Source organism: Eumetopias jubatus, unplaced genomic scaffold, assembly GCF_037043125.1.
Source record: "Eumetopias jubatus isolate StellerSeaLion01/CBP00866 unplaced genomic scaffold, mEumJub1_p1.0 scaffold_1, whole genome shotgun sequence".
NCBI lineage: Eukaryota > Metazoa > Chordata > Mammalia > Carnivora > Otariidae > Eumetopias > Eumetopias jubatus.
In genome coordinates, this window is record NW_028274807.1 from 187,072,784 (window position 1) to 187,100,159 (window position 27,376).

General features: G+C 38.0%; 1 protein-coding gene and 1 non-coding gene across 2 annotated transcripts in view; one reads left to right on the forward strand and one right to left on the reverse strand.

The window, feature by feature from the left end:
• SYNPR (synaptoporin) overlaps window positions 1-27,376 on the reverse strand; it is a 306,624-nt gene that overhangs the window by 69,870 nt on the left and 209,378 nt on the right. The gene's annotated exons all lie outside the window — the stretch shown is intronic.
• Window positions 10,432-10,536, forward strand: LOC114214691 (U6 spliceosomal RNA). The gene has a single exon (XR_015766875.1). It is a non-coding gene; the product is annotated as a U6 spliceosomal RNA (small nuclear RNA).

Sequence of the window (27,376 nt, forward strand, 5' to 3'; positions counted from 1 at the left end):
AGATATACACCTAGGAGTGTAATTGCTGGATCATATGGCTTAACATTAACATAATCATATGTTTAACATTTGGAGAAATTGCTAAACTGTCTTCCAAAGTGGATGCACTATTAACAATTCCACCAGCAAATGTATGAGAGATCCAATTTTTCCACATCCTTGTCAATATTTGTTATTGTTTGTCTTTTTTATTTCAGCCATCCTAATGGAGTTGAAGTGATAGCTCATTGTAATTTTGATTTGCATTTCCCTAATGACTAGTGATCTTGAGCATATTTCCATGTGCTTTTTGGTTATCTGTATGACTTCTTTGGAATAATGTTTATTTAAGTCCTTTGCTCATTTTAAAACTAAGATGTCTTCTTGTTGTGGTTAGAGTTCTTTATATAGAGAGAGTTTTGTAGAGAGAGATTTCTCTCTCTCTATATGTCATTAGAGTTCTTTATATATGTTAGATACGGTCCTTTTTTGAATAGGTGAGTTAGAAGATTTTTCTCCCATTCTGTGGGTTGTCTTTTCACTTTCATTTCATTTATTTTTAAGCTTCAAATAAATGTTTTTGTTTTTCAAAATAATCATATTTAAGAGTCATACATTTATGCCAAAGATGATACAGTACTCAAAAAATAATTATGAGACTCTAATTTTGAACTTCTTTCCTGAACAAGTTATGAATCACAGTAGAAAAATCACTCAATTCTTTATTATATCACGATGTTTTTGACTCAAGGCTATGTTGTTCAATCTGATCATTATATAATTCATTAAATAGAATAAGAGGTATCAGTTACTACTTTTGTCAGATACTATACATATCTAAGTTATTCAAATTTTATTTCTTCCCACTTTTTTGATAGTGTCCTCTAAAACAGAGAAGTTTTCTAAAATTTTGATGGAATCCAATTTATCTATTTTGAATTGCTTATGCTGTCAATGTTATATCTAGGAAACCACTGCCTGATTAAAGTACATAAAGATTTATTCCTATGGTTTCTTCTAAGAGTTTTGCAGTTTTAGATTTTACATGGTCTATGATCTGTTTTGAGTTAACTTTTATATACAGTGTGAGGTAGGGGTCCAACTTCATTCTTTTGCATGCAGGTATTCAGTTGTCTCTGCACCATTTGTTGAAAAGATTATTTTTTTCTTCATTACTATGGCTGGCACCCTTGTTGAAAACCAACTGATCGTATATGTCAAGGTTTATTTCTGTATTCTCAATTCTATTTCATTGGTCTATATGTTTACCTGTATGCCAATACCCACCACATTTTCTTCTGATTTTTAAAAATAGACAGAGAAATACATTCCACCACTGCCTTTAATAAGCTATTCAAGAGGAAAAAAAGACCCAAGGGTCAAAAAAAATTAATCAATTATTTTTCCATCTGAATTTAATAACTGAAAATCATTTTCAGAGTTGGAATAACAGGTCATCATATTCTATTTAAAAAGTTCTTTTATACTGATGGATCTTTTTCCTCACCCACAAAAATTTCCTGGAAGTTATATTTTTAGAATCACGTTATAAATTCCTGCCTTTAATATGCATTTATTGAGGACCTACCCTTTGTAAGGATAGGTAATCTAAACGCTTCAGAAATTAATTTCTAAGGTTAATAACCATGTCTGTAACTGTATATATGAATGTATGTATAGTGTATTCATCTTCCACATCAATATTTTATGTATTTTACTTTACGTCTGCCATTTACTGGCTGTGCACCCTTGGGGAAGTTACATAATTTCTTTGACTCCTAGTTTCCTAATACCAAGAGTATACACTCATTGAGTTCTTATAAATATTAAATGAGAAACACATGTAAAGATTTTAGTAGAGCATCTGATACACAGAAGAATTTAAAAGGCTTAGACTAATAAACCATTATTAGGTATAACATCTTGTACCGGAACAATAAGGAAAGTATTGAGATTTGTCATATTCTCTCAGAAACTACTTTTAAAAAAAGCCTTAGCCATTAGTATTAGTAGGAAATGTTCAAAAGTATCTGTTGACAAAATGTAATTTTCCGGTGTTAAAGTGAGAAACTAGAAAAGGACAATAAGTAATTCCTAGAGATAGTTCACCAAAAAATTGTTAATTTTTCCTCCTAGCTATAACTTTGTTCCATACTCACATGAAAAAGCAGAAAAATGGGTTGGCAGAAATTCAGTTAATTTCTGATTTAGTCATTATTTGCTGACTTCTTCCAAGGCTGTTCATTTCATCTTTCTATTAAAAAGATGGCTTTCTAAGCAATTTAACAGGGTAAAAAAACTAAAATACGTGGGCAATAAGCATGGTGGATAAAATATTTGACAGCACACATCCAAATGTGCTGTACTTGAATTTCAGCTCTAATTTACTGATAAATAAAAGTTTTCTAGTGTCTCATCTTTCCCACTAGTTATAACATAGTTTTATTTCTTAAAGAAGTTTCCTAATGTGGATATTTTCTAAGGGAAGACCATAGTAGACATCAGCTGCATTTTGGTTGTCAAGCACTCGTTTTTCCTTCTTCTGCTAATAACACCTTGATTTCTTTTGGGGAATCACATCTTTTGGGGGATTGTCCTTCTTCTACAGAAGGGACATTCCCAAGCCAAGAGGTAATATATATGACTCAACTTAGACCAACTAGATTATTTTTCTGGATTTTGGACCTTGAATGACATGATGTAAGGATGGAATGAAGGGCTGAATTGAATCATGCCTATAGCAACACATGGACTGAACTATGAATTAAAGCCATTCCTTCATTTTTACTGCATATGTGCCTTGAACTGCCCCATTTCCTGTATTTTTTAAGTCCGGTTCCTGAGTGTTCCCTTTCTTTTCTATGTGCTTCCAATAAATGACTGCATTTTTGTTACTCAAAGGCAGTTTCTGTTACTTGCAATTTCAAGAACTCTCAGTGATACAGTCTGTCTCCAGCCCTGCCCATTCCCAGACCCTCCAAAAGAAGTAGGCTCCACAAGTGAGTTTTCCATATGTATTTGTTGACCTCTTTAATCTCCCCCAAATGCTCACCCTTAAATTCTCTTGAAATTCTCCTATTCCTTTTAAGTCCCAGAATCTCTTAAAGTGTTCCAGAACTCTCCTTCAAAGGATTTATTAAGACCTTGTAGGATAGGAGAAAGTGACATTTGATAATGATAGAGAAAATCACAAAATCCTTCTTCCACTTCCATCCTTCAGTTATTCAATAAATATCTATTGAGGACCTGCCATGCCCTGTCCTAGATACTAGAAATACAAAAATGACTAAGACAGAGTCTTGTTCCCTAGACAGCCTGGAGTCTACTAGGGGAGATAAAGCCCACAGAAATAACAGTAATGCCATAGAGAGTGTGATAAGAGCTATAATTGAGGTACAGATCAAGTGCTTGAGGAGCACAAAGGAGGGAAGATTAATTCAGGCTGGAAGGATTGGGGAAGATTTCAGGGGAGGAGATGAAATTTCAAGCTAACTAATCCTCCTGTAAGTGCCCAGTGGCCAATTATCTCCATGAGATGGAGTTTGCAAAATTAAGCCTGACCTGTAGAAGTTAGTTTATTTTCTCTTAGCATGGCATATTACCATTTCCAAGGTTTATGTCTTCTTGGGCAATGTACTAAATTGCTTAGGACAGGACGGAGTAAATATGGATGTCAAATCTTGCTGGTCTATGCCTAACATGTCTGGGGCCTGGTGTTTGCATCTTTTTAGTCAGTGGGACTAAATGACAACTGACCATGGCCTATATTGGGGCCACCGTGTTTCTTAGCAAGCTTTAAATATGGTTTAAAATTAACTACCAGCTCCTAGAGCTGCTTGGGCTTATTTTCTTTAAATGGAGACAGTAGCAAGGATAGAACCTGCAAGTTGTTTTCAGCTGCCTTGAAAAAGATACTCATTTCATATTCTTTTATGTCCACATCTTCCTTTTTTCCTGCCCACATAGTGAAGCCAAATTTCTTCTTCATTTTAGCAGAGAAAGGGTGTTCTGAATTAATCTAGGACGGACAATCAGTCTGACAGAACAGGCTTGAAAAACTTATTACTGCTCGTGGCCATACTTGTAGGGATTTTGCGTGAAATGTTCCTTTCATGCTGGTAACCTCTAAGATGTGAGGGAGCAGCGTTATTTGGAACACAAAGTGTTGTGTACCTAGGTGACAATGAATTCATCTATCCAGCCAGAGAGAATAAAATTGAAAGAGGAAAAGCCACTTATTTTTTAAAAGTTTCGTGTTTTTTTTTTTTTAAGAGAGTGGTTCAATTTGATCAAATAAGTTGCCCAATGACCCCTCCGCCTGCCTACAAAATTCACATTCTGGACAGTGTTTACATTAGTCTTCCACTGGGCAAGAGAAAAGAGAAAGAATGGAAGGTCACTGCTTCTTATTGACCTGGGGAGAAAGACATTGGAAATCCTTGGTTTATTGAACCCTGATGTGTGTGCACATCCTAGTGAGGAACCTAGAGGGGCTCACATTCCCAGAAGCTCCTTGGGAATGACATAACACTCCTCTAGAAATAGGCAGAAAAAGGAAAGAAGGCTTCATTAGGAATTATAATGCTGCCCTACTTTTCCAACATCAGCGTCCCGAATTTTCTGCTCAGTTCTGTGATCCCTCAGAATGTCCTAAAGACCTTTGTCATACATGGGAAATGGTGAACATGGAAAAGGCAGAGAGTCTTCAGACCTATGACCCTTTACTTGTTCCCAATGCTTATTGGGGAAAAGGCTACTTTTGAAGTTTATCTGATAGGGCACAGGAAATTGCTTGGGCCCAAAGAGTGCATATGGATTTGCTATTATGTGTTGGATAGGGTCCTCCAAAAATATATATGTTGGAGTCCTAACTGCCAGTACCTCAGAATGTGACCTTATTTGGAAACTAGTTAAGATGAGGTCATCCTGGAGTAGGGTGGGCCCCTAATCCAGCATGGCCTGGTGTCCTTATAAGAAGATGACCACATGAAAACAGAGACACACAGGGAGAACACCGCAGGGTGAGGGCAGTAGAGGCTGGAGTGAGGCAGCTGAAAGCCAAGGAATGCCGAAGACTGCCAGCAACCACCAGAAACTAGGAAGAGGCAAGGAATGATTCCCCTTCAGTTTTCAGAGGGAGCATGGTCCTGCTGGATCTCAGACACCTAGACTCCAGATTATACAGAAGATAATAAACTTCTTTTGTTTGAATCCACTCAGTGTGTGGGATTTTGTTACAGCAGCTCTGGGAAACTAATACATTTGCTTATCACTCTCATATCCTGTGCTTTGTTGACACCTGCGACACAGACACGCAGGTTCATGGACCCCTGTACACCTGTCTCCTCTTCACCATTAGGCTCGGGGCTCCCTAGAACTATGTGCATGTTCTAAGTTAGCTATATGCTTTCCTACCTCCATGAATGTGTTTTCTTTCTGGCACAGCCAGGACCCAGGATCCTGGCTTGCTCATCATTCAAAGTCAGCTTTGACTCCCCTTGAGAACAAGTGTGACTTAGTGTGAGTGAGAATAACCTTGTCCTCCCAAGTCGTTTCTTTGTACCAGCCTCTGCTTGCCATTGAGCTAGCTCACTGCATGTCTAATTTCTCTTCATATTATTACTTTAAAAGTAGAGACTTTTTTGGTTCATTTTGTATCTCTGAAAGGCTTGCTTCTCAAATTATGGTCCTCAAACTAGGAGCATTGGATCAAAGAATCTCAGGCCCCATCCCAGACCTCTTGAATCAGAATCTTCATTGTAACAAACTCCAGTGAGATTATGCTCACGGTAAAATTTGAGAAACACTCTCCTAGAGGACCTTGGGATACCAGCTACTGTTAATTGGATGCATGCTTCCCTTCCTTCTGCTATATTGCTGAGCATTAGTCATCTGAACAATTATATTAACGATTCTGAGAGGCAGGTATTATTACTCCCCATTATATACATGAGAAAATTAGAGAGAAGGTGGACTGGAAATTGTGGGGAGATCTCCTACCTCTCCTCCCAGTTGAACACAACTCCTGTGACTTGACCTACCTAGTGGTTTTTCAGTCAACAATCATAACTCTCCTGGGAGTTGCAATTTCTGGGGAACATCTGAGCATCTGTCACAGAGACAGGCCTCTTTTTGCTATTTCAACACTAGTTGATGAACTCATATCTCTCCAGACACTACATCAAAAAAGGGTTCCATGGAAACACTTAATTTGGGAAATGCTACAAATTACACAGCCTTCTTGAATATTAATAGTGCAGAGTCACCATTAAAGGCTTTATTACCTGACCTCAGTAAATATACCTACTTAACTGTTTAACTCCATTTTCCCAAAAGTTTATTTGGCTCCAAATTGAGGTTGTGTAACAGCCATTAACATTATGTGAAACACACTTTGGTTTAAAATGGGATGTTAATGACAAAGGGAGATCAAGATGGAGACTCCATGGATTTTTTTTTTTTAATTCAGAGAGAAAGAGAGGGAGGGTAGGGAGAGGATATTTCTCTCCTGCTGTTAGCTTCCAAGTGGATGTTTTCTCAAAATCAAAATCAGATATTAGCATGTAGGAAGGGAGCTAGGGAACAGCAAGAGCTTCTGAACCACTGGGAAGGGTGGTTCATTTCTCTATGCATTATTTAATATCAGAAAGCCCTCCCTAGAATCTTCTCTTCCAGGCTGTAACTCAAGACAAAGACCTTTGACAAAATTAAGTAGGATGTTAACTCTGAAGTGCATTGGGAAGATAGAGTGCCACATTAAATCATATTTACTTTTAAAAATGGACACTGAGGTCGTGAGCTTCACACATGGGGGGCAAAATACTGCAAAGTAGCAGGATATTGCCATGCAAAGGACATTAATTACCCATTAGGAGGTTGCTGGGGAGAGGGAGTAGAAAGGCTTATGCACTTGGCTATCAGGGAAAATCTCTTTTCAAGGATACTTTCGCTCTTGAGATGAAGGACTGCATCAAGAGCCTTTTTGCTTTGGCTGGGCTTTTGATAGTTCTGAGGGTAGATTTATTTGGATTTTTGGTGCTGATAGAGAGCACGTCTCTATCTACAGTGCTGCTCAGGACTCTGGCAAGCAATGCCATCATTCTCTGAGTTTTGTTTTGTTCTGAAGATTTTATTTATTTATTTGTTTGTTTGTTTGCTTATTTATTTATTTGAGAGAGAGAGAGAGAGAGAGAACACGAGCAGGGTGAGGGGCAGAGGGAGAAGCAGACTCCCTGCTGAGCAGGGAGCCCAATGTGGGGCTTGATCTTGGGATTCCGGGATCATGACCTGAGTTGAAGGCAGTTGCTTAACTGACTGAGCCACCCAGATGCCTACTGGAGTTTTTAATCAAGGTCAGGCATCCTTTTAATGCAAATCTAGGGCAGCAGTTGATTGCTGTTTGTGTGCTTACAATGGAAATGACAGGATGGGGTTTTCCAGATATTTTTGTTATAGAAAGAAAAAGGATTTGAGATTGGTTGTTTGGAAACAGAAATACCTTCCTGAAGCTCCTCTCTGTGAGGACATGGACACAATACATGAAAGCAGGCAAATAGGAAGTGCTACGTAAGTTTTCCAGTAAAGCCCATAGATTTTTTTTTCATAGTGCCCTGTAATCTCATCTTCCCAAATTATTTGCGGCTACTATTCTGCCTGGCTTTACTCCAGTGTCCCCTCTGTCTGGAATGCCTTGGCCCCCATTTCTGCCGACTGAAATCACCCATTTTTTTCAAGGTCCTGTCAAACTTGTCCTTTTTTGAGAAGGATTTCCTGATTGCCTCTGGAGAAACAAATGCTGGCAATGAGTCTGAATCATATTCTGAAAGGAATGGCACTTCTAGAACATGCTACTGAACTCTAGGAAGTAACATCATTGGTTAAGTGAAGATGTGAGGAAAGATTCCTTTGGACTTCTAATTAGAACATCTTACTTGGTTCACGACCAAACCCTGAAGTCAAGCAGTGTTGTCTCCAAGAGAAGGTTAGCATTTTATGGGACCTAAAGGGTAGAATGCCGACCACTCTGTCTAGTTCACTCAACTCTGAACCCTTTTGGGAGAGCGCCTGGCACAAGGCAGACATGCCTTAACCCTCTGTGGAATGAAGGAATGAAGGAATGAAGTAAGTGCATATTGCTTCTGCTTTCCAGATTGTGTATCTTTGTTTGGGACCTGGCTAATCTGGTGCCCCTGATCCTGCTACTTACCCCCACCCTGCCAGAGCAGGCAGGGAAGGGAACTATCAGCAGTGAAGGTGCCTGCTCTTGCATTCTCCTTCCAAAGCATTGGTTCTCAATTGGGACTGTCCACAAGAACCAGCTAGGGAGCAATATATTGACATGGCCTGGGCCTCACCTGCAGAGATTCGGGCTTAATTATTCTGGATTAAGGCTCAATTATCTGGGGTTTCAAAAGCTCCAAAGTGATTCTAACGTGCACCAGGCTGAGAACCACTGCTTAAAGGGAAGTAAGCATTTTCACATCCATTTTTATGGAAGGAAAAATCAAGAGTTTCAGCTCTCTAGGATTGCCTGAAAACTAGTATTTTGATGTGATGTAGCTACATGGGTTAGGAATATACTGGAGTCGAGATTCTCTGTGCCAGGCATGGAGTATTAAACAAGACAGTATGGAAACTGCTATTTAACAAACAAGGATGCTGTCATAGTAAGTGACTGCTGAGGAGGTGTATGTGTGTGGGTAGATGAGGGGGTGGCATGAACAGGGGTGAGGGAGGGCAACCACATCACAGAGGTCAGGCTCTTGCTAAGAGGGGTTGTTTGAACTGAGATGTGAAAGACAAAACAGAACTGGCTGAGCAAAAATCTAGGAAAAATGTTCAGATCAGAGGGAATGGCAAGTGCAAAGGCCCTGAGGCAGTAGTGTGTTGGAGGAATTGTGAGCCAGAGAAGAATGGTGAGAAATGAGTTCAGAGCTGTTAATCTGATTAATTCCCTATTTATTTCCTCAGCAAATGAGGTCATTTTTTTCTTTAAAAAAATTAACCTTCTTCTTAAAGTCTCTATAATCATATGCTACTCTCCAGATATGTTCTGCAAAACTGGGATGTCCTTCACCCTTTCTGGTTTACCAACCATAGTCCACATTCTCTATGTCCTTCAAGGTCCCATTCAATTGCCACCAACTTTAGAAAGCCCTCCATGATCATTCCTGATGGAAGCAATCTCTCTCCTCTTTAAGCCACCACAGCCCATTACCTTCACCTTTCTAATGGATGGTAGCTCTTTGTCTTATGTATCTTTCTCAGCCTGTTGTCTTTCCCCTACTACCTGCCCCATGCTAGGATCTAAGCCCAGTTTTGATTTATCCGTTAGTCCCTTGCTTTTAGCTCAGGGCTAGCCTTGCCTTATGCAGGGCTCAAACAATGTTTATGGAAGAGTTACTTATGTGCATTCAATTCCTTTCTACAAGAATAATAACAATCCGAAAAACCTAAGCACACACAGTAATTAAAGCAACAAAGAAAACTGTATTGGCTCTCTGCCTCTGAGTGTATTGTTGACTTGTAGACAATAGTTTCTGATCATTCACCTTTGGAAGAACATATTGCAATTCAAACGAAAAATGTCAACCCAGGCGGTTTTGGGAAAGCCAACTCATTTGTTGACTAAAAATGATCCACATAGCCAGAAATGAAGACCACAAGAAAATGAAATGCCATCATCTTAACTAACTTAAACAGATACTTGCAAGTAGTATAGAAGAGAACAGAAGGCAGAAAGATGAGAAAAAGAGAATAAATAAAAAGCACTGTGGATTCACTTGCCATGATCAGGGGTGTGAGACAGTGCACTATCGGTGGCCAGCCTGACTTCCACACCTGTGGATTCTTCCAAAAAGATTCCCTTCATGGGCAGGGACCCTATTATTTGATACTGTTTGATTGCCAAAACCGATCTATTTAATCCTACCATTGCCCTGAAGAATGGTCAGCATCATCCCATTTTTACAAACGTTGAAACTGACCTGCTCTTCTGGAGGTACCATGGCCTTGTGCATGAGGGAATGAGTTTTGGAGCTAATAACCTGGACTCTGTTTCCAGCTCCACCCACTTGCTGTGTGATCCTGAGCAACATCTAATGATATTATTATTATTATTATTATTTCTTCTTCACAACATTGGGAGGGTGGGCCAAGTCCACATATGTAAAACACTAAGGACACTACCACAGATACAGTCAGCATTCAGTACATGTTAACTTATTATGTAATGTGCCCAAGGCTGGCAGGTGCTAAGGCAATGATTGGAATTTAGGTGTGTGTAAGGGAAACTACTAGTCAGCAATGGTCTTACGCAAATGGAGTTAGCAATGCTGTTGGAAGTAGGAGAAATCACCCTAATTTTGCTCCCATATAACTTGAGTGTAACTGAATGATCAGACCATTTTCTTAGTACCCTTTCTTTCTTGCTTGTCCAAGCTAGAGCCCTTTGTGCTCACTTCAGCGGCACATATACTAAAATTGGAAGGATACAGAGAGGATTAGCATGGCCCCTGAGCAAGGATGACATACAAGTTAGAACCCTTCGTTGAATAAGCAGGGCTGGAACACTATTAGAGCCCTCCATAAACAAGGCTGTATGTGCAAGGTGAAGTGTGTCCATTCCCTCCTCTGGATATTTGGGAATCAAGAATTCAGAGATTTCAAGGTTTGGTGGGGGAATCACAGACATTTTAGTATATTACAGATGAGCTCACACGTGCCAAGCAAAGGGTGAAGGCATGTCTTCTGCTAAGCTTCCATTCACCCACACTCCCTTGCTCCATGGAACTCCTATAGAGAAGGGGGATGGACTTAGAGGGACAGAATATGATTCTGTGAGTTCCCTCTAATCTGGGACTTCAATTTTGACACAATGAATGCCACGTGGTCCATTGAATCTCCCAAGATTCTGAAAGACCCTGGGACCACTGCTGTACTTGTGAATCAGAGGAAGTAGGAGTTGTTTTTGTGAGGTTTGTACCCCACCCCCATGAAATCATTCCTTTCAGTACATGCACTTATTGTCACATTTGCCACACTGCACCGTACTTATTTATTTCTTGATTTTGTCTTCCTTTCTATGTTATGAGTGCTCAAGGGCATAGATACCGTATGTATCCAGCATATATGGTAATGATTAGAATCTCTAGCTCAGAAGTCAGGTATATCCATCTGCAGCCCCAAGATGGCCATAACCGCTCCTTTCTTTGTTCAGATAAATCAAAGTATGGCTTACAATCTTTATGTTTGGGGGCAGTTTTCACCTGGTATAGGCGGGTGGCAAAATGTGACACGAATGTGCATATTTCTATTGAGAATTCAAAGCTTTATTAGATTCTCAGATGGGGGGGCATGGTTCTATAAGAAGTAAAGAAGTTCTGCTGCTAATTGGTTAAAATTGAGTTTAGGAAGGTTCTAGATTCTTCATAGCACTTTTTATAGTAAAGAAAAAAAGGGGATATTATATCCTCGATGTCTATATTAGGAGAATCTGTTCTTATACTCCTTTCATGCATTTCCAGTACAAATTCACTTAATATAGACTTTATCTGCTTCTTAAAATATCTTTTCCTCCATGATCATACACTGAGATATAATTTAACTGCCAAGCACCCTATAAAGCACTTGAAAGCATATCAGCTCATTTAACCATCATAGTGATTCTCTAAATAAATATTAGTGTCTCTCCATTATAATGAAAAGGAAAATGGGACTTTGAGGTAAGACTGGTTCTAAAGCTGTCCATTTTTGCTTTTACCCCCTATGCCATAGTGACCTCATATTTGTTAGAGTTCTCTGTTTATGGATATGAGCTCATCCAGTCCACTGTTTGGTTTATAGAACATCTGGGTCTAGAGATGTCAGAATTCTACTTCAGAATTCAGCCTAGACACACATAGGTAGATCACTCTGAGACCCTCAGGTATTTTCCCTTTGAGTCAGAATGTTAACTTCCCTGAACAAATAGGTCTTGCTTTTATAAACAGATTTTGCAAGGGAGTTTAAATGATATCCCATAGACAATATATATTATATTGTTAGGTAAAAAGAGAAGAATATTTGAATACATTAAGGATTCTAATGAAAACATGAATCACATGTAAAACAAGAGAAAAGTTGCTTTCTAACAACACTTGGAAAGGCAAATGTATACCAAACTGATATTAAAAAAAGAAAGAAAAAAATTGAGAGAAGATAAATAGAACTAAGTTAGATGCAGACTAATCATGGTTTTTGGAACTCTGCTCTGACATATTAAACCGCAAAACTGAGTGCTAGAAGGGAGTTTTAGAAGGGAGGAAAGGTCATGATCTCTGACGTTTCCAAAATATATGTAACCAGAAAAAAAACTAGTCCTGTGTTTGTTGTCCAAGGAAAGCAAAGACCAGGAAAGAGCTTCTTTGACATGGAGTGTTCTCTTCTAACCCAAACCAAGACAACAGCATGAGTTAGTTCAATTTTGGGTGGGTGTTTTCCTGTATACCTAATGCTCACTAAAATTTCATGTCTTTAAACAGCAAATCTAACTTCAGAAATTTTTGTTGAAGAAATAATTATTTAAAAAAAACTATCATGGCTTTGCATAAAGGATGTTGATTGCAGCATTGTTTATACTAGTACAATTAATTGTTGGACTAATTACTGATTGGAACCCAAATACTTGTTTATAGGGGACTAGTTAAATCTGTATAAAGGGGGGCTCTATGGTCATGTTCATGTAAAAAAAATTAATTTAAATGTCTACAATGCATTAAGCTTAATATGTAAGTTAGAAAAAATGTTCAGGTTGACCCTTTTTGTGTGTAAAAATAAGTTAATATCAATATAATAAACCCATACACACATACGTACATACAAAATTTGTAAGGTGAAAACACACATGATATGTCTTTTTATCTGTGTGCTTTTCTGAATTATCCAAATTCTCTACAACAAGTTTCTGTTGGTTTGGTAATAAAAACAGAAATCATTAAAAAAAAATCAAAGACGTTGATCATTCACAATACGTATTACCATGTCTTAACCATCCCTATTCCTTTATGCAGGCCAAAAGGACACAGATATGCCTCAATTTCCATTAACAGGCAACTTAGGGAAAAGAACTTAACTGTATTATAATTTTTCCATTTAAGAAAAGACTGTTTTCATTATTCATACCCAGATGACTAGGACAGGGAAAAGAAGAGAGAAGCTGATGATGTTGATGCCAGTCTTCCAGATAATAATTATAACTATCCCATTTAGCACTGGAGTAACACCTAGGGCCTTCAAAGCTGTCTCTGAAATTATCTAATTAAGCAAAGTGAGGAAGACAATGACAAGAGTGGAAGATTTAATCTGAGAAGCACAAGGGGGCCTCTGGATACTGAGGAGAGGAAATCAACCAAGGGGTAGCAACGAGAGGGGCCAAATGAGACATTCAGTGCAAGGAAATATCATAATAAGCTTATAGAGGTTTTGAGGGCTGACAGCAAAAATCACAAATCAAAAAAGCGAAGGGGGAAAAAAGAATGATAAAATTAGTAGAAATGGAGGAAGGGAAAGCTGCTCCAAATTTTTACAAAACTATATTGCTTCTAGAATCCCACATCATTAATCCACTTAATTATGCTTTGTAGGTATCTGAATGAAGAACAATTCCTGTGGCCCTGGGACTCACATAATTCCACAAGCCTTAAACATCGGGCCTGCCAATCAGAATTACCGATGACATTTATCTCTGTGACAGAGGGAAAACATTAAACATACATCACAGATTCACATTCTTGGGGGAAGCCATAGAAGACAGCCAGCCCCCGCCTGTGATCAAATTTAAATGCACTGAGAAAACAAGCACATCTGAGGCTATCAAAAGGGCAAGTCTCAGGCATCCTAAGAGCAGAAGGTTATTCATCAGGAACTGAGGGAAAATGCTTAGGGGGAAAAAAAAAAAAAAGCTTATTTGGAACCTGATTGATCCAGTTCTTGTGAACACTGGTTTACTTCTTCACTTGATTACTGGCTCCAAATGGCCTCCTCCTACAATATATATTAATTATTCCAACTTAGGAAGATGTGTGAGCTGTTCCCTTGAAGTTCTTTCCAGGTTAGAAGGGGGGTGGTATTTGCAATAAGCCTCAATGAGGTGAGGGATCCAGAAGTGGGAGTGGTAGGAGCCAAGGCCATTTATGCACTGGGAAGTCGAAAGTCAAATTAGGTACACTTCAGTAGGCATAGGATGTAGAAATTTTTTAGAGTTGCTCCATTTTCCGTGACTTTCTATGACTTACTCTGTCTCCTTCAACAGGTTTAAAAGTGGGCAGTGATACCTGCCCATCCTGTAGACAGGCATCTCAACATTTTTTTTTTCCTCCCTACCGAAACATGCAGACCTGCAGTTAAAATACAGCTGCCAATTACTGAGTGTAAGCTTCCTGGCCCCGAATTCACATATGTCAGAAGGCAGATGAGAAAAAAATGCAAGGCAGTAAACACAGACCTGTGTACTTTGATCATACCTGCAGACACATAGCCTTATTGCCTTTTTTGCTTTGGGGGGGTCTTTTTTGGTGCTATACTGATCAAAAAGTATGAGATTCCTAGCTCACTGCTTGGAATATTGCTCACTGCATTTCTGATATCTGACTTGAAACAGTAGTGGTGGGCTGGCCAGCTTGCATCACTGTAGTGGACATCAAGAACTTTAGGAGCATTTTCACCCGTGTTTATGAATTAAATATAAAGGGATTCATTTTTGCAAGATGCCCTATGGGGCATTCAAAGGTTCCTCATTTGTAGTAATCATAGTCTATTTCATCTGTCCTTCTTTCCTCACTCTCTCCCTGCCCCCCCTTCTTCCTTCCTCCCCTCCTTGCTTTATTTACTTTTTCTTCTTATGCACAACCATTAAAGGTCTTTGATGCTGTGGATCAAAGGGGAGAAATATTCTGCCTAAGTCTTCACTTTGCTTTGCCTCTTGTATCCCACTGGATCTGCCTCCCTTCCATATATCTATTGGGATCTGACTCTGAAGTGTAAACTAATTTTGTCATTTGTTTAGACAAAATGACACTAGAAAATGAAATTCACAAAGCACATTCACAAGAAATAGAAATTAAAACAACTTCTGTATGCTATACAGCTTCATATGATCTGACTTGCCGTGTTTCTGTCTTCCCAGGTGATTGGGAGTTGGTCACAAGCCAAAGGAAGGCATACAGGAGAATCAGTTGCCTTCAAAACCTGTGTATTAGTTTCCTAGGGCTGCCATAACAAGTTACTATAAACTGGGTGGCTTAGAGCAACTTGAAATTTATTCTGTCACAATTCTGGAGGCCAAAAATCAGAAATCAAGGTATAAGCAGGATTGGTTCCTTCTAGAGGCTCTGAGGGAGGATTTATTCCAACCCTCTGCCCTAGCTTCTGGTGGCTACCAGAAATTCTTAGCATTCCTTGACTTGTAGTGGCATCATGCCAATCTCTGCCTCTATCTTCACATGGCCTTTCCCCATGTCTCTGTGTGTTCTTCCTTCCTGCATCTTATAAGGACACTCATCATTGGATTTAGGGCCCACCCTAAAACCAGAATGATCTCGTCTCGAGACCTTTCATTTCATCACCAAAGCCCATATTTCCAAATAACGGCACGTTCACAGGTACAGGGGGCTGGGATGTAAACATATTGTGGGGAGGGGGAGGGTACTATTCAACCTACTGCATTTGTTCTTGTTCTCTTTCCACCACATTACCAATGTCGAGCAAAAACAAAAACAAAAACAAAAGTCCTGTAACACGCAGAGAGAATATGGAAGGATACAGTGTTCAGTCTTCTTTGTAAGCAAAGATTGGAAACATCCTAAGTGTCCATTAACAGGAGGCTTGGCTAAATAAATTTGGTTCATCTACCCAAAGGAATAACATGCAGCTACTAAAAAGAACAAAGTAGGGCCTACATGAATTGAAATGGAAATAGCTCCAAAATATTTTGCAAAGATAATTAAGCAGATTATAGAACAAAATACATGTCATTAGCCCATTAAAAAAAAAAAAAAACTATAAACAACAAATCCACACAATCCTCCTTCTCGAGGAATTTCTCTGTTCTGATGTCAGTTATGTGATTCCAAGAAAGGGGACTGCCAATCAGTCTCCCAATCCCCTTTCTGTGCCATCAGACACAGATACCAGACAATCATAATATCTGCTAACCACAGTGATGGGATGGAGATTGGGGTGAAAACCAAGATGGCTAGTCAGAAGTCTTCCAAAGATCTTTAAAATTTGGATTTTGAGGCGAAAAAGTCTCTTGCCTGTTAGGCTCTGATTGAGTTTTCTATGACTGCTAGAACAAACTACCACAAACTTAGTGGCCTAATAGAACACAAAGTTATTATCTCATCATTCCGTAGGTGAGAAGTATGACACAAGTCTCAAGGTGTCAGGGAGGTTGTGTTCCCTTCTGGAGCCTCTTTAGGAGAATCCATGTCCTTGCCTCATCCAGCTAGCTCTTTCTACAGGCCATCCATTTCCTTGGCTCATGGTCCCATTCCTCCATCTTCAAATCCAGCAACAGAAGTTCAAATCTTTCTCACATTACATCTCTCTAATCTTGCTACCATCATTACATCTCCTTCTCTGACTCTAATTCTGCTACCTACATCTTTCACCTTTTAAGGACCCTTGTGATTCCTTCGGGCCTACCCAGAAAATCCAGGATAACATCCATGGTTTAAAGTCAGTTGATGAACAATTTTAATTCTATCTGCAATCTTAATTTTCCTTTACCATGTCAGGCAGTATATTTGTAGGTTCAGGGGATGACAATGACATTGGTGGGTGGGCATTATTTTGTCCCAAATCTGGAGTAAATCCAGGTCGGCAGATAGCTATCCTCTTTAACACATGGAGAAAGCCCACTGAGGAGGGAAAAATGAAGCACTGCCAAGAGATAAATGAGAGAAATTAAGATCACCCTGTTGGAGTTCCTTGATCTGGCCATTCCTGAAACCAATACACCTCACTTCAGTAAGATTATGTAAGTGAAGAGATTCCTCCCATCTGTTTAAAACATTTTTGAATTGCATTTCTCTCAATTACAATTTAAAGAGTCCTAATTACTTGTGGGTGTGTGTATGTTTCATATGTATTTACATATGTCTAGAAACATCTAGAATTGCAGATAATAGAACTGGAGTGGCTGATATGAGGTAGCTTTCATTTTTGACTTAATTGTATTGTATGAATATTGTACAAAGGTATATATTACTTGTGTAATTTTAAAAGTGAAGAAAAAAATAAGAGACTGTTACATTAAAAGTAAGTTCATCCAGGGCTCCAAGGTCCAGCTTAAGGGGCAGAAACCTCCTATGTTTCTCTTTCATTTGGTGCTTTTAAATAGTACATGAGTCCATTGGAGAGCTCGTAATTACAAGTTGCTTCTTAGGTCCTGATAATATACTTTATCCTTTAAGAAAGCCATTTAGATGGGACTGCAGATGATCAAAGGCCTATGCTCAGAGAGATAAAGAACTTGCTGGCTCATCTCCAGAGACCGGACACGTCCCTGTCTGGGTCTGCACGGCAGGCCTTGAAAGCACAAGTTTGTCCTAGTTTTCTTTCTTGCATCTTCAGACTATAAATATGCATTATGGGAATCCAAGTTAAAAGAAAAAAGAGCAGAAACAAATGCCTGCATTTCCCCTAGCAAAACAAAGAGACAAAAGCAGCGGTGACTCCAACTGCATTAAAAAATGGGAACAAAGGTTTGTTAACACGTCACAATTAAGAACTCCGAAGAATTCTCCTACTGGACTTGGCGCAGTGGGATGGAATATGCTGGATCTTAATTCCCCTGTTTTCTCTTTGTGACAAGTCCTCATAGATAGAGAACCCGCCAACATGCACAGGGCAGTTTGGTGTCACTTCCCTAAAAGAGACCATCTGAGCGCCCTAGCAGAGGCATCAGGATTCAAATGTGGGCCTTTCTGGTGCCTGGGTCCATGATTCTCAATACCCAAAGGACATAAGAATCACTCAGGAACCTTGCTAACCACCCAGATTCTCAGATTTCTCCCTCCCTCCCCCCCTCCCCAAGATTTGGAATTTGGAGATCTGGGGCTAGGCCCAATACCATGCATTCCAACAGGCACCTTGCATAATCAGATGCAGGACAAATACACACATATTCTCTCTCTCTCTCTCTATCATGCCTCCTGCCCTTTAACTTGTTAAAGATTATCTCAGATTCTGAAAAGCAGAGATGTGGGATTACTTACACATATTTCTGACTGCCACTCTACTCTAATATCTCAGAGCATAAGGAACTGAGAATGGGAGGCATTTCAATGAGTAGACATTATTGCCCAGAGGTTTAAAAAACAAACAAGGAACCTCAAACTCTATTACAAAGAAAGTCAACAAAACTCAACTCTTCTATAGAGTTCTTCTATAGAGAAGTAATAATTTTTAAGATGTTAAATTCACCACGCTGTAGGCAATTATTCAAATTTCAAGGAAAGAATCAAACTCTATTGATCAAACCTTTCTAGACTCACATCAAGAAATTGCAGTGGGAGGCACAGTTTTAAGACCCTCTGTTTTCTGCTGAACCAGATGTTGAAAAACAATAGTCGAGTGTCTCGTCTATGGCTGAGCTGGACTTGACTCTTTATTAAGTACCAAATAAGTAAAAGCAGGGCATCATTTTTACTCGCTCATTGTTCCCTCTATTCAAGAGAGTCTGCTGTAACTAAAGAATGGAAAGAATCAGAATGCAGCCAAAGGTGAGCTGGGTTCAGATATAGATCCTGCCTCAGTTAACTCTCCTACCTCCAGCACATCTGAGTCACTTTACCCAGCTCTGTCCCCCCAACCCCATAGCACTTACCTATTACTATATAATTGACTTACTTACTATAGCTACTCTTTATGTCAGTCACTTCCTCTTGAGAATGGGAGCTCCAAGAAGCTAAGAATTTTTGTCAGTTTTGTGCATAGAACAATGACCGGAACATATTAATGCTCATAAGTGAGAGAAGGAAGGAAGGAGGACTTTATAGTGGGAAAGAACAAAACCCTTGTAGAAAGAAGAAGAAATAAAAGATGCACAGAGAATGTGGTAGTCACCAGCCACATCTGGCTATTGACAATTAGAGAAGGGACTAGTCTGAATTCATACTGGATTTTGAAGACTTGAGACAAAAAAGAATGTAAAAGATCTCATTAGCAATTTTCTATGTTGAGTGCATGTTGACATGATAATGTTTTTGATATTATTAAAATCAATTTTACCCATTTCCTTTTACTTCCTTTAATTTGGCTACTAGCAAATTTAAAATGACATTTGTGAGTCATATTCATGGCTCACACTGTATTAAAAAAAAAATTTCCAGTAGACTCCGTGCCCAGTGTGGGGCTTGAACTCACAACCCTGAGTTCAAGAGTCACATGCTCTACTAACTGAGCCACCCAGGCACCCCCATACTGTATTTTTATAGGTTAGTGCTGGAATTTCTCAGTCTCATCATTTCTTTTTCTTTGTTTTACTGCTACCTTTATTTTTTAACTTTTTATTTTGAACTAATTTCAGATTGACAGAAAATTTGCAGAAAATTATATAGTTAATGTATAACCTTCCCCCAGATTCCTAGTGTTAATATCTCATAATACTTTTAACTCAACTACAGACCTTATGCAAATTTCAACAATTTTCCTTTTAATGTCCTTTTTCTGTTCCAGAATCTGATCCAGGATCCCACACTGCATTTAGTTATTATGCCTCTTTTGTCCCCTTAAATCTGTGACAGTTCCTAGTTTTTCCTGGTCTTACAGTTATATATAAGTATTATGAGATATTAACACTAGGAAGTTGAGGGAAGAATATACTAAACAGATTTCTCTACTGCAGGACTTACCAGAGCCTTGTCATGCCGAAGTACATTGTGAAGGATGCCGGTAAATTGTGTTTCTCAACAGTATTTGAATTCCTTATTTTTTCCCAGTCTCTCATTATTATTTATTTATTCATCCAGCTTTACTGAGATATAATTGACATATAACACTGTTTAAGTTTAAGGTATGCAACAAGACAACTTGATACATGTATATATTGCAAAATAATTTTCACAATAAGGTTAGTTAACACTTCCATCACCTCACTAATGACCTTTGTGGGTGTGTGTGTGTTGAGAATATTAAAGATCTTAGCAACTTTAAAGTATACAATACAGTACTGTTGACTATAGTTACCATGCTGTCCATTAGATCCTCAGAATTTATTCATCCTGTAACTGGAAGGTTGTATCCTTTACCAACATCTCCTCATTTACCCTACTTCCAACCCCTGGCAACCACCATTCTACTCTGTTTCTGTGAAATTGGCTTTTTCAGATTCCACATATAAGTGAGATCATACAGTATTTGTCTTCCTCTGTCTGACTTATTTCACTTAGCAGAATGTCCTACAGGTCCATCCATACTGTTGCAAGTAGCAAGATTTATTTTTTATGGGTGACTAATGTTCCATTGTGTGTATATTTATATATGTAAATATAATATATATAAATGTAATATATACATATACATGCACACACATATATAAATGTGACCCACACACACTACATTTTCTTTATCCATTTATCTACTGATGTTTCCATGTCTTAGCCATTATGAATGGTGCTGCAATGAACATGGAAGTGCAGGTATCTTTCTGAAATTGTGTGACTCCTTTCTTTGAAGAGCATTTAATAAGACTAATGTTTCTCAAGAGCCATTTTGGGGATCACTGCCCAAACTTATCTAGTTAGTGGGGAAAAAGCAGTGTTCCTCAAAGGACATTCAGGACATGCTGCATGCAAAATCATAAATGTTTCCTTTTGGGGAACACTGCTGAGAAGTAGGAATTGTAACACAGGAAGTAGCATGTGTCCTCCATCAGCCACCTCAGGTCTTTCCCACTGTCTACTCAGGGTATTTGGGCTCATGTCCAATCAGCAATTCTTCTCACAGATTTGCTCTATGAGGCTGAAGTCAGGAAGAGGAAAAAGGAGGGAGGAAAAAAGCAGGGTCCAAAACTTTGAAGTTGGTAATGCGTGCAAGAATAATCTCTGCACTGTGATAATGTCCAGGAAGAATGACAAGTAATGGGTAGAGGTTTCAGCTCAGGAATGAAATCTTTGGAGACATTTAAATATAAAAATTAATAAAGGGGCACCCGGCTGGCTCAGTCGTTAAGCGACTGCCTTCGGCTCAGGTCATGATCCCAGGGTCCTGGGATCGAGCCCCACATCGGGCTCCCTGCTCGGCGGGAAGCCTGCTTCTCCCTCTCCCACTCCCCCTGCTCATGTTCCCTCTCTCACTGTGTCTCTCTCTGTGAAATAAATAAATAAAATCTTTTAAAAAAATCAATAAAAAGGTCTACAAAGAAGGCCCTTCACAAGACATTAATGTCATCGATTGAACTCATCTTGCTGTTGGAATGCTGTTCACTGAAACTTAGAGCCAGTTGGAACTGAGTAATTTGCTTAAAGACACTATTGATAACTGATAAATCTTTCGAAGGGTGAGGAGAGATTAAAATGTTTATCATTTACCACTTTACAATGTAAGCATGCTATTGTAGAAATGGCCTTCACTATATGGATTAACTCTTTTAATGCATATAAAGTTTTTAATGTAGACAACTTTCAAAAGATACAAATAGCAGACATTCAAATAACCTCTGCATTCAAATGATTGGTCCTGCTCTTTATCCAACCCTCAACCTTGCTCTAAAAAGCTATCAGTCATTCCTTCCCCGATGGGGCCACTGTTACGGAAAGAATAGGGTCCTGTCTGATGCAAGCTTCTCCCATAACTCATTTTCTCTTCCCTCCAATGTTATGTAGAAGTGTGGAAAATAGGAAAAAGAGTTAGTGTTTTGGAGCCAGGTATAGTTGTATTGGAATCCTCATTTCAAAATTTACTAGTTCTGTGTCCTGAACCACATGGAATTGCCAACATTCATATGGGTTTGATTGGTAAATGGCAATTTCACGTGGTTCAGTCTAACATCTAAACTTCTGAGCTTTGGTTTTCTCACTTAAAAGTGGGACTAATACTGCCTTTAATTGTGAAAATTACAGGTGTGTAAAGCACTTGACACAGTCCTTGAACAGAGTGGAAGCTCAGTAAATGGGGAATTGTTATCATCATTCACTTAGAGTATATCCCACATGTTCTTTCTTCCTCCTTCCTTCCCAGTTCAGTTACTGTCTTTTACTCACATGCAATCATTTTAATAACTTCCTTTTTCTCTCTTTCACCTCCTTCTTAACCATCTCAGAAATCTCTCTATACTGTCTTGCTCTCTTTCCATCCCTTCCCCCATACCCTCTGTCCACATGAGCAAAGGAAACTCATCACAACTAGTGAGTGTAAGAGTAATGTAGTAGGGGGAGACATACCCCTGTCAGTGATAAGACAGTCTAACATTTAGAAATACTATTAGATGTCATAAAGAACCTTTGCCATTAACCTCTAAGGCCCTTCAAAGTCCCCAAAGCAGCTTTCAAAAATGTCCAAAGAAGTCCCTCTTACCATCTTTTCAATTGCTAATTAAAAACTGCTTTTCTTCAAGCATGGATTTCCAGACATATTTTAAAGATCATATTCAGTTTTGTAGCAACCTCTTAATTAATTATCTGGCATCTATGTTGTTCGTTGTAAATGCATACCATTTTAGTACTACAGGAGCTTTAGTAGGCTAGTCTTTGGAACCTAACACTCTTTACACTGCAAGAGGAAAATGACGAGTTATAAATGAATTTTGGAAAAGCAATTTATTTGTAAATTTGGAGGAAATCAAATTGTTAAAATTTTGTAAGAACAAAGAAGGATAGTACAGGTGATGTCTCATTTGCTTTATTTTGTGAATTGCAAATCCTAAACTAAAGCAAGTTGGTGCTTAGTATCTCTTTACAGAAAGCTATTTTGGGTGCTTAGAAAGTTTCTGAAATGCTGTTTGCAAGATCTTTATTAAAGTAACTAGTTTCTCTCTACTCTTAGCTGACAAGGACTCTTCATTTTATAATTTCCTCAAAAGCATGTATATGCATGGCCAAAACACATGCATTCATATGAGATTTTTAAAGTTACCAACACATTATTTTGTAAAATTTTTCATTTCAAAAGTGAACTAAATTAACTCACTAAAAGGTCATCCTGTTATACATACTGTCTACTTGATGGAGGTTTGGGAATGTGCATTTTATGTACAATTATTTTTAATAAAAATCCACTGGATTCACAAATTAATATGGAATGTTGTCTAGAACATGGTAACCTGCAATCCACATTATTGCTGGGAATGACTGAAAGCAATATTCTATTCATATAAAATAATCAAAGTATCATTGATAGTGTTTTCAGACTTATCATCTAATTTCAGTCACTGATTCCCCTTTAAGATCATTTATGTAATTATAACATTATTCATTTGTGTGTTATTATTTTGTTAGTTTTGGGGGACATTCTCATTTTTCTATACTCTTTAATCCGGTGGAAACAACTATCTTAAATTTTATTTATGTTACAAAATAACATATTTAAACTATAACAAGGTATAAACAAGTAACAAAACTAGAACCAGGGGTGCTAGCTGGCTCAGTTGGTAGAGCATGGGACTCTTGATCCCAGGGTTGTAAGTTTGAATCCCACATTGGGTGTAGAGATTACTTAAAATACAAATCTTAAAAGAAAATCCCCAAAACTGGAACTAGATGACCAAAACTCTACCCCCTTAAAATTATGGCTTGCTATAAAATAAGTTTAGAAAATGGCTTCAACAGACAAGTAGCCCAAAACCGATTGACATTAAATTTTCAAAAAAAAAAAAAAACTTTGCTATATTTAAGGTGCAAAAAGGCCATTCTTTTTTTTTTTAATTTAAATTCAATTAACATATAATGTATTATTGGTTTCAGAGGTAGAGGTCAGTGATTCATCAGTCTATGTAACACACAGTGTTCATTACATCACATGCCCTCCTTAATGTCCATCACCCAGTTACCCCATCCCCCCACCCCTCTCCCCTCTAGCAACCCTCAGTTTGTTTCCTATGATTAAGAGTCTCTTATGGTTTGTCTCTCTCGAAAAAAGCCATTCTTATATTGTACAATTATAAGATGAGCCACAATATTTTGTCAACATTTGAACTATAAAATGGATTGGATTTACACTGTTCAATAAAAATATAATGCAAACCACAATGGGAGATGGATGTGTAATTTTAAATTTTCTAGTGGCTACACTTGAAACATAAAAGGAAACAGGTAAAATTAATTTAAATAACCTATTTAAACCAATATAATTAAAATATTACCATGTCAATGTCTAATCAATATAAAACATTATTAAATTTTTTTCATACGAAGTCTTTGAAATCTCATGTGTTACACTTACAGCAGAACTCCATTCAGACTAGGCACACTTCACATGTTCAGTAGTCACATGTAACTAGTATATAATAGCCCAAGTCTAGATCTTTATCAATAAAGAACTTTAGGTATTCAAATCAAACCTAATTTCTCCTATTTATCTAGTAGTATCTTTTGAACATCTATTATTTTCTCATATTACGCTAAATTCTTCAGTATTTTGAACAACAGATCCTAGGTAACAATATAGACGATCAATTTGGATTCAACATACAATTTTCCACAACTAAGAGTCCTTAAAGTCATTATACCCCAGGTTATCTAGAGTAAGACTTACTATGATAAACACTGAGGTAACAAAGACTAATGATGATAACAAAGGCTTACATTTATTAAAAAGCACTTACCATGTGTCAGACATTGTTCACATGTGAGAATTTTCACTTAATTCTCAGGATAACCCTAGGAGGTGGGTCCTATGATACTCAGAACTGTAGACTCCTAATACAGGTTTCACCAACGTGGATAGTGCTTCTCATTCCTCATTCAATGCAGTAATACTGGACCGTACTTACTTAGAGCTTGCTATGGGTCAGGCACTAATGTTAACCAATTGAATGTCATTATTTCATTAAATTTCCCCAAAACCTTATAAGATAGGGATTATTAATTCCATTTTTCCAAGTTAAGAAATAGATTCAGAAAGCTTAATTATCTTATACAAAGACTGAAGCCAGTAAGTGGAACTAAACCTTTGCTCATGCCATGCTATTTACTATAATGTATAGTCTACTTATACAAAACTCATTTTGGACAAAAGAAGGTGCTTTTTCTGGGGACTCCCTTAAACACTTGGTAAGACAAAGGCTTGCTTGCTAGAAATAATTAGTAATTATTTTGAGCACAATCCAAATTGTGTGGTTCTAATAATAAGTGAAGGTAAGTTTAGTAGAAAGAGCTGGATCATTCTGGAACACAGATTAGAGGAAAATATTTTTTTTGGTTTTAAATGCCAGCATTGCCCAAGTGGCACTTATATCAGGAACCCACATATACAACCATTACAATAACTGTAATTAAGATAAGGACTGCCATTTGTTGAGTACTTTATCTTTTGCAACACTTTGGATGTATTCTGACTTATGTGACCCTTATAACCACATTAGGAGGGCAGGGGAAATATATGTTCATTTTATCATTGAGGGAAAAAGAGATTGACGTGTCCAGGATAGCATAGTAGCTCTTTGTTGAAAGAGCCAAGTCCAAAGTCAGATTTTGTTAATCTGAGTCTAGCATGCTTTTCTCTATGTCAGTGTTCCCAAGAACCTGGTACAAGTAGCCCCAGTGGTTGTGATATGATTTTAGCCATAAGCAGGACTGCTCTTTATTTTTGCAGTCAGTATTTATCTTTATGGATATTAGAAAAATATATGGAGTACAGCAAACCATTATTTCAAGGGCTTTATTGCTTAGTATGTATTAAGTTACAAAAGTGAGTTTAACCAAATGAAAATGTTAAGTAAATAACAGCCCAGGTGGTAAGTACATATGGTAAAAACCTAATTGAAATTTAGGAGAGACCACCTTATATAATGCCATATATTTCCTAACAGAAATTATTAGTTGTAGTTTCTATTACTTGGTGCAGATTCCAAGGGACAAATTGTATATTTAATTTTTTTCTTTGCTTACAAAAGAACATGTAACACCAATGGTGACTAAAGCATTTTACACCCTCAGCATTATTCCATTTGGCTTTACATAACAATTCTTTGTATTATTATCTTCCCTTCTTCACTATGCTGTCAACTCTTTGGGGACAATTACTATTCATCTTGGTGGTCCTCAGTGTGCTGAGACATTTATCTCAATTAGGTTAGTATTTTAGAAAGAAGCAGAGACCTACTTAAGTTACATCAAGAAAAAGAGCCTATTTTCAGAAGGACATGTGTGGACAGATGTAGAAGTAAAAATGACAGAGGCAACTCTGGGGTCAATGGCTCACCTCCCACCCCCTCTCAGGACATGATTCCACACAGTTCTCTATTTCTCTCTGATACTCTCCTTCCTCCAACTGGCTTCCATTCTGACTCAGAATTTGTTTCCTTATAATTTTGGTTCTTCCATACCCTCTCTGGCTTTGACTGCGCCTCACTTGCGATCTGCAACTCCCTCCCTTTCTCCAGTTTCTTAGTGCAAATTCTCCAAATAGGGAAACTGATTGGTCTACCATTGCTCTTGACAACAGGTCACTCAATCATTTGTTTAAAAAAACAAAACAAAACAAAACAAAAAAACTATTGCATCTAATAAGTATCTCAACTTTACATGTCCAATATAGAACAATCGATTCATGTCCCACCAACCCGCTACCACTATCATCTCAGTTCTTGGGCCCCAAACCTTGATTCCCTCTTTGCTTTACCTTCTTCCCATATATTCTTTCCATCAGCCAATTCTATGAGCATACCTTTAAATATATCCTAAATCTTTCCAGTTTTCTCCTTTGCAACTGATAAAACTCTAATTTAAGTCACCATTATCTCCTGCTTACATTAGCCAATAGTCATTTAACTGTTCTTCTTGTCCCACTGAAAAATATATTTTTCACATAGCAGCTAAAATAATTCCTGAAATATACAAGGATGACCACTCTCACCTCTTTCATTCAACATAGTACTGGAAGTCCTAGACACAGCAATCAGACAAGAAAACAAAATAAAATGCATCCGAATTGGCAAGGAAGAAGTAGAACTTTCACTATTTGCAGACAACATGATACTATATACAGAAAACTCTAAAGACTCCACCAAAAAACTACAAGAACTGATAAATTAATATAGTAAGGTCACAGGATAGATCAATATATGGAAATCTGTTGCATTTCTATACACTAATAATGAAGTAGCAGAAAGAGAAATTAAGAAGACAATACCATTTACAACTGCACCCAATATAATAAGATACCTAGGAATAAACTTAACCAAGGAGGTGAAAGACCT